General features: G+C 31.2%; 2 non-coding genes across 2 annotated transcripts; both read right to left on the reverse strand.

The window, feature by feature from the left end:
* Positions 1-3,556: 3,556 nt before the first annotated feature.
* On the reverse strand, positions 3,557-3,711 carry LOC123303970. Its single transcript, XR_006536034.1, has one exon. It is a non-coding gene; the product is annotated as a 5.8S ribosomal RNA (ribosomal RNA).
* A 953-nt stretch (positions 3,712-4,664) lies between these two features.
* On the reverse strand, positions 4,665-6,820 carry LOC123303971. The gene has a single exon (XR_006536035.1). It is a non-coding gene; the product is annotated as a small subunit ribosomal RNA (ribosomal RNA).
* Between the last annotated feature and the right edge of the window lie 3,180 nt (positions 6,821-10,000).

Genomic DNA, 10,000 nt, shown 5'->3' on the forward strand with positions numbered 1-10,000 from the left:
TCCGTAGGAGGCCAAGGCACGGGACCGAACTCGAATTCACACACACACCAAACAACACACACATAATAATTATGCCCGTGCATATACAACATTAAATGCATAACTTATTATACAACATATACACCAACATAAGTAAATAATATCATCACATACCACATATCATACAAGTACAATATACAGCAGCTAGATACATTACATTACATTAAATGCACAGTTAATATAATAAACATAAAATGTATATAATATGTCGGTACATAATATATGATAATGTGAGGGTACATGGTTTCATCTCGCCCAGGCCCGGCACGTTGGCCATAACCTTCTTCCCAATCAAGCCCGACACGCCCCGGTCCTCAGAGCCAATCCTTATCCCGAAGTTACGGATCCAATTTGCCGACTTCCCTTACCTACATTAATCTATCGACTAGAGGCTCTTCACCTTGGAGACCTGCTGCGGATATGGGTACGAACCGGCGCGACACCTCCACGTGGCCCTCACCTGGATTTTCAAGGTCCGAGGGAATGATCCAGACACCGCCGCAACTGCGGTGCTCTTCGCGTTCCAAACCCTATCTCCCTGCTAGAGGATTCCAGGGAACTCGAACGCTCATGCAGAAAAGAAAACTCTTCCTGGATCTTCCGACGGCGTCTCCAGGCCTTTTTAGGTTACCCTGACGAACTCTCTTACGAGGGCCCGACTTATAAACGGTTCCGCTGCCGGGTACCGGAATAGGAACCGGTTTCCCTTTCGCCCAATGGATGTATATATTTATATATATATTTATACATATTTATTAATAATGTTTATTGTTTTTTAAAAAGCAATAATATTCATTAATAATATTGTATTTATTTTATATTATTAAACACATCAAACATTAACATCGGTTTTCACCTAGGGCTTAGGATCGACTGACTCGTGTGCAACGGCTGTTCACACGAAACCCTTCTCCACGTCAGTCCTCCAGGGCCTCGCTGGAGTATTTGCTACTACCACCAAGATCTGCACCGATGGCGGCTCCAGATGGCCTCACGGCCAATCCTTCCGCGCACACCACCGCGACCCTCCTACTCGTTAGGGTTTCATGATAAAAGATAAATCTTTTATCGAAAATACCAACTAACGGTAGAGTATAAGCATGACGCTTCAGCGCCATCCATTTTCAGGGCTAGTTGCTTCGGCAGGTGAGTTGTTACACACTCCTTAGCGGATTCCGACTTCCATGGCCACCGTCCTGCTGTCTTAAGCAACCAACGCCTTTCATGGTATCCCATAAGCGTCAATTTTGGCGCTTTAACTCTACGTTTGGTTCATCCCACAGCGCCAGTTCTGCTTACCAAAAGTGGCCCACTTGGCACTCTGATCCATATATAAAAAATATATTCTCATAGCTTCACATTATAAATAATGTTTTTAAGCAAGCTAGAGATCTCACCCATTTAAAGTTTGAGAATAGGTTGAGGTCGTTTCGGCCCCAAGGCCTCTAATCATTCGCTTTACCGGATGAGACTCTTATATAATGAACGCCAGCTATCCTGAGGGAAACTTCGGAGGGAACCAGCTACTAGATGGTTCGATTAGTCTTTCGCCCCTATACCCAGTTCCGACGATCGATTTGCACGTCAGAATCGCTACGGACCTCCATCAGGGTTTCCCCTGACTTCATCCTGACCAGGCATAGTTCACCATCTTTCGGGTCCCAGCGTGTACGCTCTAGGTGCGCCTCTATTATAATATAATCCGAAAACTAAATTATAATAATATAAGACGCCCTAGGAGTGCGATATTTAATACATAATATAAATATATCCTCCTTTTATCATTTATAAAAAAATATAAATAATATTTACTTTCATTGTGCCTTTGGGTTTCATAAAATTTATAAATATTTCGATGAAAAAATATTTTATTCCCAATGACTTGCGTACATGCTAGACTCCTTGGTCCGTGTTTCAAGACGGGTCCTGAAAGTACCCAAAGCTATATCGTCGCTGACAGATAAATTTTTAATAAAAAAAAATGAGCCAGTTCATTATCATACACCTACTGACAGTTAAATAGTATCATATAACGGCATAAAATCCGTATATATAATATGTTTTAATAAAAAAACCTATTTATACTCGTGGTGGATCTGAACGCGTTAATAACGCGACTCAATATCAATTTATAATTAATACCATCAAACAATTAATCAAGAAACATAGGCGTTTAACATACACAAAATATTATCAAAAAATAATATTGTACATTAATCAACGCACCAATGCCTATAGATTAATATTTAATGGGTCGCAACGTCCTACAAGATGAGAAGTGCATACCTCGTTATCATACAATTAACAATATACAGCAGTGCATATATTTTTACTAAAAATAAATTCCTAATAAAAATTTTTGTCACATGCTAGTACAAATTGGTTGATTAACGATAAAAAGTAAATGAATCTCATCTTTCGACCTTTCGGGTTTCTCAGGTTTACCCCTGAACGGTTTTACGTACTCTTTAACTCTCTCTTCAAAGTTCTTTTCAACTTTCCCTCACGGTACTGTTCGCTATCGGTCTCGTGGTAATATTTAGCCTTAGATGGAGTTTACCACCCACTTAGAGCTGCACTCTCAAGCAACCCGACTCTAAGGAAAGATTCACCTATCATCAATAATAATCACTACGGGCCTGGCACCCTCTATGGGTATATGGCCCCATTCAAGATGGACTTGGATGTATTATATAACAATAGGTTTATATTGAATCTTCCTAAACACTACATTCCCCAAGTGTCTGTTTATCAGCCACGGGGTTCAGTGCTGGGCTTATCCCTGTTCGCTCGCCGCTACTAAGGGAATCCTAGTTAGTTTCTTTTCCTCCGCTTAATAATATGCTTAAATTCAGCGGGTAATCTCACCTACTCTGAGGTCGTAAAAGTTTTTAGAAGTATTAAAACAAAAATTTTTTTTATATATTATGTTTTTGTTATATTTTATAAGTAAACAATTTTCTTAATTATTCATACTCAAATTTTTTTAATATTATTATATAATATTATTTTTATATTTATCTAAAGAGAAGAAAATAAAAAATAAATAATTATATATATTAATTTTTTTCGAGTATATTGAAAATTTTATTACAAATAAAATATTCCATAACAAAATATTAATATATAATATTTTTGTTTATTCTTCTTTATTTAATATTTTAAAAATATATTATTAATATCATTTATTATTAATATTATTATTAACATAAAGTTTTATAATATTATATATAAATGATAAAAAATAATATTGATATATTAATTTAAAAATGTCGACAAATAATAAAAAATATATAAATTTTAAATGCTATTAAAAACATTTTATATTTATTTTTTTCTTATATTTGGCGTAAAACATTCATATATAAATAATTTTACATTTCTTTTATAAAAATTTTATTTATCAATTTAATTAAATATGAAAAAATAAATTTTCTTTTTTAATTATTGATAAATTTCTTTTTCATAAAAAAAATTTTATGTAAAATAATCTTTTATTATATTAATATAATGTATACGACCCTCAGCCAGATGTGGTCCGGGAACAGTATCCAAGGACCGCAATGTGCGTTCGAAATGTCAATGTTCATGTGTCCTGCAGTTCACAAGTTGACGCGCAATTAGCTGCGTTCTTCATCGACCCACGAGCCAAGTGATCCACCGTCCAGGGTAATCTTTTTAAATTTTAAATGTAAGTATTATTATTAATAATAATCTTTATTTTTAATATAAAAAATAAAATTATTAATTTATATATCTTTATAAATTCTTTTAAAATAAAAAAATTTTTCTAGAATATAAATTATATATTTTATTTTAAATATATATATATATAAATTAAAGATATTATGGTATTAATAAATATATACATAACATTTTTGATATTTTTGTTAGTGCTAGCTAGATATAATAATTAATATTTGGTATATTTTATAGAAATGTATTTATTTTTTTTTTATAAATTATTTTCTACATAAAAATATATATAATATTAATATGGTACAAAACAAATGGGTTTGTTTTTTAACATAATAACTTTTAATAAAAAAAAAGAAATATCAAGACAAAACATAAAGAAATTTAAATTTGAAATAAATTTTATTCTTTAAAAAAATTTTATCTTGTGTTTTCTTTATTTTTATTATATAACATAGAAAAATAAAAATATAGATTATATCAATTATAATCTTATTTTATTTTTCTTAATAGAGATTATATACATATAAACAAATAATTTCAATATATTCTATTTTTAATTTCACTTTTTTATAAGAGAAATTATTTATAGATTTTATTAATAATTATTGTTTAATAATAATAATAATATTGAATATAAAAATATTTTATATGTAACAAATATATTATTAATATTTATATAATATTCTCTATATTATATGTATAGATATATTATGTGTATAAAAAAAGTTTGGCGTATTACTTTAATATGATATCATAACCAAAATAAATCTCTTTTAACACATAATTACTATTATATATTTTGAGAAAATTACATATTAATATGTTATTTTGTTAAAAAAAATATTTCTTATCAATAATATTTTTATTTTTTGGAATATTTAAAAACAATACAAAAAATATAAATAAATATATTTTATATATATCGTTAATGATCCTTCCGCAGGTTCACCTACGGAAACCTTGTTACGACTTTTACTTCCTCTAAATGATCAAGTTTGGTCATCTTCCCAGCAACATCGGCAATATCAGAAATATTGCCGCGTACCAGTCCGAAGACCTCACTAAATCATTCAATCGGTAGTAGCGACGGGCGGTGTGTACAAAGGGCAGGGACGTAATCAACGCGAGCTTATGACTCGCGCTTACTGGGAATTCCTCGTTCATGGGGAACAATTGCAAGCCCCAATCCCTAGCACGAAGGAGGTTCAGCGGGTTACCCGGACCTTTCGGCCTGGGAGGACACGCTGATTCCTTCAGTGTAGCGCGCGTGCGGCCCAGAACATCTAAGGGCATCACAGACCTGTTATTGCTCAATCTCGTGCGGCTAGAATGCCGCCTGTCCCTCTAAGAAGAATTATTTGTACGCCGGCAGTAAAAACCACATCAAAAAACTGCGTACCCATACACCATAACATATGCAACATAAAGCACAATATATACAAAATATAATCTTGATCGTTAAATCTCAAAAATACATGCATATATAAATACAATACATAACACACATGAAAATGAATGAAATGGGAAACAAACAGCCGATGGGCCTTGAGATGCCGGTAAAGTACGTCTATTTAGCAGGCTAGAGTCTCGTTCGTTATCGGAATTAACCAGACAAATCGCTCCACCAACTAAGAACGGCCATGCACCACCACCCACCGAATCAAGAAAGAGCTCTCAATCTGTCAATCCTTCCGGTGTCCGGGCCTGGTGAGGTTTCCCGTGTTGAGTCAAATTAAGCCGCAGGCTCCACTCCTGGTGGTGCCCTTCCGTCAATTCCTTTAAGTTTCAGCTTTGCAACCATACTTCCCCCGGAACCCAAAAGCTTTGGTTTCCCGGAAGCTGCCCGCCGAGTCATCGGAGGAACTTCGGCGGATCGCTAGCTGGCATCGTTTATGGTTAGAACTAGGGCGGTATCTGATCGCCTTCGAACCTCTAACTTTCGTTCTTGATCAATCAAAACATTTTTGGCAAATGCTTTCGCTTCTGTCCGTCTTGCGACGATCCAAGAATTTCACCTCTAACGTCGCAATACGAATGCCCCCATCTGTCCGTATTAATCATTACCTCGGAGTTCCGAAAACCAACAAAATAGAACCGAGGTCCTATTCCATTATTCCATGCACACAATATTCAGGCAAAATTTGAGCCTGCCTTAAGCACTCTAATTTGTTCAAAGTAAACGTACCGGCCCACCTCGACACTCAATTAAGAGCACCGCGACGGGATTGCAATTGGGGGCTGCCACCGCTCTTAACGGTTAAACACTTACGACAAATTACATAATAAAAATATATATAATGCATTAAATAAATAATAACACTAAAATATACTTTATACATAATCTGTACCACCCACCGGTAGGACGTCCCACATAACATGCTAGTTAAACAATGCGAGCATTGAACCAACAGTGTAGGACACAGATTCGACTACGAGCTTTTTAACCGCAACAACTTTAATATACGCTATTGGAGCTGGAATTACCGCGGCTGCTGGCACCAGACTTGCCCTCCAATGGATCCTCGTTAAAGGATTTAAAGTGTACTCATTCCGATTACGGGGCCTCGGATGAGTCCCGTATCGTTATTTTTCGTCACTACCTCCCCGTGCCGGGAGTGGGTAATTTGCGCGCCTGCTGCCTTCCTTGGATGTGGTAGCCGTTTCTCAGGCTCCCTCTCCGGAATCGAACCCTGATTCCCCGTTACCCGTTACAACCATGGTAGGCGCAGAACCTACCATCGACAGTTGATAAGGCAGACATTTGAAAGATGCGTCGCCGGTACGAGACCGTGCGATCAGCTTAAAGTTATTCAGAGTCACCAAATTAAACGATGCAAATTAAAATTTACACCGATTGGTTTTGATCTAATAAAAGCATTCCTTCCATCTCTGGTCGGAACTCTGTTTGCATGTATTAGCTCTAGAATTACCACAGTTATCCAAGTAAATGTGGGTACGATCTAAGGAACCATAACTGATATAATGAGCCTTTCGCGGTTTCACCTTAATTTGGCTTGTACTGAGACATGCATGGCTTAATCTTTGAGACAAGCATATGACTACTGGCAGGATCAACCAGGGAACTATTTGTATTTATAATATTAAATATATAATAATATACATGATATTTTTGTTTTCTTATTATAAGAAAAAAAATTTTCATACAATAATTATTAATATATAATAATATTATTACAATTTCATTTTAAATATCAGATGGTCTCACCCATTACTGATATAAATTTTTTTTTTTTTATATCTCTATTGTTTTAAAATTAATAGAAAAAACATATGAGATATATATATTATTATTAATTTTTTTTTTTTTCAAATATATATTTTATTATGTCATTTATATAATTTTTTTGCTTTTACAAAAAGAAATATATAACATGTTATTCATAATAAATATTATTGAATAAAAAAAAAAAAAAATAATTATGATTTTTGTCAGACCATCACCAAATGGGTCTTAAAATATTTCAAACATTTTCTCATACTCGTCGCTAGATTGAAAGCGTCATTTATTTTTTAATTTTATTTAAAAAGTTAATTTTAAATAAAAAACGTTATAATAACACTTAATATTCTCGCTTGGTATGAGGTGAGTCAATGTAATATTATTTATAAAAATAATTTTTATATAAATATTGTGTGCTCATATGGGAGTGTAAAGTTTAAAACTTATAACCCATGAACTTGCTTTGACAAAAAAATTTATATGTTATTCTATTTATAATCAATAATTTAATAAAAAAAAATTTTTTTTTAAATATTGATATAAAAAGATATACATATAGAGGTTTTTTTACAAAATTCTCATTAATTTTTTTACAAAAATAATAATACAATATTTAATATCAAAATAATCCAAACTGATTACCATCCAGACTATTATCAATATATATAAGATTGTATTATTATTCATTTCAATACATATTTATTAAAACTGAGATAAAATTTCATATATTAATAAATATGCATGTGTAAAAAAAAAAATTTTTATATAATAATTGAAAATGTTTTTGCTATTATTTTGTATACATACATTAAATAATTGATAACAATTTAATACAATGTACACCTAAAAAATAATAACAGCATATACATATTCGAAACATTACTAGCAAAAAAACCAAAATACAATATTAAATATCAAAATAAACCAAACTGATTACCATCCAGAATATTTTGAGTATATATATATATAATTTTGTATATTTTGCGTTCATGTTAATAAAATATATAAATGATACATATTTGAAAAGTGTTATTCTTCTTTCTGTTTTTTCGTAATATCATGGTGTCCATAGACATGCAAAAGCGTCATACCAAGCCATATACATACCTACACCACCTTTGTTGAATGATACACGAACAGTATGAAAATTAAACAACATATTCAATATCATTTTATATTATACTAAAATAAATGTTATTCTATTAAGAAAGTGTATATTTTTAAATTTGGCATTCATTACATAGTCAAAATACAATAATAATATAGATGATACATATACGATAATTGTTATTTTTCTTTCTGTTTTTTCGTGATATCATGGTGTCCATAGAATTGCAACGACGTCATACCAAGCCATATACAACTCTACACCACCTTTGTTGAATGATACACTTAGAGTATGAAAAATAAACAAATTATACTATATCATACTATATCATATATGTAAGACTGTTGAACATAATACCACAAAATACACTATTTCATATAGATATACATTCATTCTTGTCAACATAAAAGTACGTTATAAATGATACATATACAATAAGTTTTATTCCTCTTTCTGTTATTCCGTAATATCATAGTGTCCATAGAATTGCAACGACGTCATACCAAGCCATATACAACTCTACACCACCTTTGTTGAATGATACACGGACAGTATGAAAAATAAACAACCTATTCTATACCATTTAATATCATACTAAAACATGAAACAAATGTTATTCTATTAAAAAGTGTATTATTTTATTATATTTAGTATTCATTACACAGTCAACATACATAAATGATACATATACGATAAGTGTTATTCCTCTATCTGTGCATCCGTAATATCATAGTGTCCATAGAATTGCAACAACGTCATACCAAGCCATATACAACTCTACACCACCTTTGTTGAATGATACACGGACAGTATGAAAAATAAACAACTTATACTATACCATACTATATCATATGTGTGAGACTGCTGAACGTAATACCACTAATACACTGTTATACATAGATATACATTCATCTCATTAACTTACACGCACTATCCATCATATATATTAAAGACATTACACCCGGTGCTTCAAACTCAAAATATGATAATGTTTAAAATGGCTTTAAACATCATAAACTTTACAGAATAATCAAAATTTAAAGAAAAAAATTTTAAAAAAAAAATTTTTTTCAGCTAAAAATTTTTATTTTGGGACCAAAAAAATTTTTTTTTGCTTTTATCATATTTTATTAAATGAAATTTATGCATTATAATAAATTATTCAATAAACATTAATAATTATAATAAATTATTAAAAAATTTTTGGAATTAATGCAAATTTTTAGAAAAAAATGTATATTTTTTTTTTATATACAAATCGTACATGTTATATTGCGACAGGGTACCGGTATAATACATGTGATACATATGTAGATTTTCGAAAAAATTTTTATCCTTTTAAATGGTCCTAAATACTATATAAAGGTAAAATATATAGAATTTTTCGGGATTCATTAAAAAATTTTAGGGAAAAAATTTCATTTTATTTTATATACAAATCGTACATGTTATATTGCGACAGGGTACCGGTATAATACATGTGATACATATGTAGATTTTCGAAAAAATTTTATCCTTTTAAATAGTCCTAAATACTATATAAAGGTGAAATATATAGAATTTTTCGGGATTCATTAAAAAATTTTAGGGAAAAAATTTCATTTTATTTTATATACAAATCGTACATGTTATATTGCGACAGGGTACCGGTATAATACATGTGATACATATGTAGATTTTCGAAAAAAATTTTATCCTTTTAAATAGTCCTAAATACTATATAAAGGTAAAATATATAGAATTTTTCGGGATTCATTAAAAAATTTTAGGGAAAAAATTTCATTTTATTTTATATACAAATCGTACATGTTATATTGCGACAGGGTACCGGTATAATACATGTGATACATATGTAGATTTTCGAAAAAAATTTTATCCTTTTAAATAGTCCTAAATACTATATAAAGGTAAAA

This window comes from Chrysoperla carnea (assembly GCF_905475395.1).
Source record: "Chrysoperla carnea chromosome X unlocalized genomic scaffold, inChrCarn1.1 SUPER_X_unloc_17, whole genome shotgun sequence".
Classification (NCBI taxonomy): Eukaryota; Metazoa; Arthropoda; class Insecta; order Neuroptera; family Chrysopidae; genus Chrysoperla; species Chrysoperla carnea.